The sequence below is a fragment of the Neovison vison genome, chromosome 5 (assembly GCF_020171115.1).
Source record: "Neovison vison isolate M4711 chromosome 5, ASM_NN_V1, whole genome shotgun sequence".
In the NCBI taxonomy this organism is placed as follows: domain Eukaryota; kingdom Metazoa; phylum Chordata; class Mammalia; order Carnivora; family Mustelidae; genus Neogale; species Neogale vison.
The window spans coordinates 142,301,304-142,303,861 of record NC_058095.1 but is presented as its reverse complement, the minus strand read 5'-3'; the positions used below and the strand labels follow the sequence as shown (position 1 = coordinate 142,303,861).

Sequence of the window (2,558 nt, the reverse complement as noted above, 5' to 3'; positions counted from 1 at the left end):
ATTTCTAATTGTGTCCTTTTACAAAGAAAACAGAGTCTCACTGAACGTCTGCAAATAACTAACTGTATTGCCATAAAAAGAATACTCAGGAGTTTTCCAACTCTGAAGGGATGAGGTAGAAAAAGTAAGTGTTTCATCTTTGTTTACAAAGATATATTTTACCAGTTTGTTGTAGGCCATAGTTAAGAGGAAAAAAAAACTTTCATTAAATCTGTTAAAACAAAAAAATTAAAGAACAATCAAGATCATAAAAAGAATCATAATCATCTTTCTCAGTTCATGCAATCCCATGTAATTAATACTTGTTCTTCTTGAATCCAGTTTCCATTAGCTTTGGAAATTCAGTTTTATGATATTAAAATTATCAGGAACCTGTATTCTAGAGTGCTTTCCTTGAGTTTCCTTGAAGATGAAGCACTTTTGCAAACACTTTTGCAAAAGCTCACGGTAAAACAGTAAGCATCTGTTAATGACAAGACTTCAAAATGACCATGAATAAAGGCCTGATGAGAGTTTACTACAACACAAAACATTTTAGGGTAATGACTGGAATTATGACTGATAACATTATACCAGGACATACTAGATTTTTAGGAGGATTCATCTAGTTTATAGAACAATACAACATGAAGAAGGAGAACATTTGGTCAAATTGGATCATAGGTCACTGTGAAATAATTATCCATTTAACCATAGTGACAAAGAGTTCAAAGGCCAACACAAAAAATTAAATAGTTATAAAAAACAAACTAAAAAAAACAACTTTAACTCTTCTAATAAAGACTCAACTTTCTTCAGTAATCAAAGACCTGACACAGACACAGGAAATTATTTTGGTTAATTAAACACAAAACCCTTGTTCTTTTAGGCAGACTACTTTAAAGGAAAAAAAACTTTTATAATTTCTTATAAATAACAGAGCAATAGTCCAAGAAAACTTTGTTCTTTTAAGAGAGAGAAAAAAACAAGTTTTAATTTTGTACCAGTGCACTTTTGATATTAAAATTCATTTAACATAATTAAGTTTTCTCTAATCATAGCCAGCTTGACCACAAATTAATATTCCTTTCTAAAGATTCCTTTTTCATAAGCCTTCTGTAATTTTCTTTTTCACATTCAGATTTTGTCTTATTTTTCTCTTTCTCACTTTAAAATAAGGAGCATCTCTTTAGGCAAAATTATTTTCTTTTCCCTCAACAAAAGTGCATTTTTACATCTCATACCCCTTCTTACCAAAACATATTTAACTTAGCTTATATACAGAATTGTTTCCCTTGTCTTTTTTAGTTGTTTTGACTACAATTGTTAATTAGAATTCTCATTACGGAACTTTGTTCTCAGTGAGGGCAAGTGGCTCACCTTTAGAAACTTTAACCAAAAAGTAAGCAATTGTAAACTGTCCGTTACACCAGAATTCTTCACACTGGCACATTTATGAAGTATTTCATATTTTCTAGACATACATGCTTCCTTATAGTATGTGTTTTATTTTCAGTGTGGCATGAGTGTTTACTAATAGACCCAAAGATCCTTTAGTTCTTCTGTAAAAGGAAGCCAGAAGGAGATAAATTTATGTTCAGAAATTAATGCTTCAGTATTTTATATTATTTGTAAATGATCTGAATAATTGACAAACTTATCATTTAGCTTAACTTGGCAAAACTTAAAGGTTTCAGGCTACCAAAAAGGATTTGGGGAAACTATTTGAAAAAGTAACCCAAAGACTTTGTATTCTATTTATATCTATGTAAATCATTTGCTCTTAACAATTATGTTTAGATTACTCATGAAAACTTCATGAGATATTAGACAAAGTCAGCCATCATCCAGCCTATTTTTCTTACAGACAAATTCTTATAAGATATCTAATATAAATTTACTGCACTAGTAAACCAAGGCAGAAAAATGTCATATGTCTGTGAGTTTATATTATATTATTATATTCAGTGTTGCTAGTGAATGTAAACTAGCTTTTTTTTTTTTTTTAAGATTTTATTTATTTATTTGACAGCCAGAGATCACAAATAGGCAGAGAGGCAGGCAGAGAGAGGAGGAAGCAGGCTCCCTGCTGAGCGGAGAGCCCGATGTGGGGCTGGATCCCAGGATCCTGAGATCATGACCTGAGCCTAAGGCAGAGGCCCAACCCACTGAACCACCCAGGCGCCCGAAACTAGCTTTAATATTGAATATCTTTCCAGCTGATATGAATCTGAAATGCATTTGGGCTACTTTCTGTTATATTTCTGAGAACTTTAAGAATGCAAAATTTATAAGCCCTTAATTTTAAGCCAATTAGATAGAACTCTTTACAAATTAATTTTGGCAATATCATCTGGAGGTAGAAAAATATTATATGGTGTACAAATATAGACATACATAAACATATAGACCTCCACAGAAATCTCATAGCTTTCATTCCAAAACTTTGGCCATGAATCTGGTACAACACTCACTAGTGTTAAATACTTGCGTCTCTGGCAGATAGAACAATTTAGAGTTATCTGCTTAAAAACTTTTCGCTAATATTTATGAAGAAGACTTTTAAAAATTTGTATTTG

At 31.5% G+C, this 2,558-nt stretch overlaps 1 non-coding gene across 1 annotated transcript; it reads right to left on the bottom strand.

Moving 5' to 3' along the window:
• Window positions 1–1,289: 1,289 nt before the first annotated feature.
• LOC122908113 lies at window positions 1,290–1,369 on the bottom strand. Its single transcript, XR_006384893.1, has one exon. It is a non-coding gene; the product is annotated as a small nucleolar RNA SNORD103/SNORD85 (small nucleolar RNA).
• Between the last annotated feature and the right edge of the window lie 1,189 nt (window positions 1,370–2,558).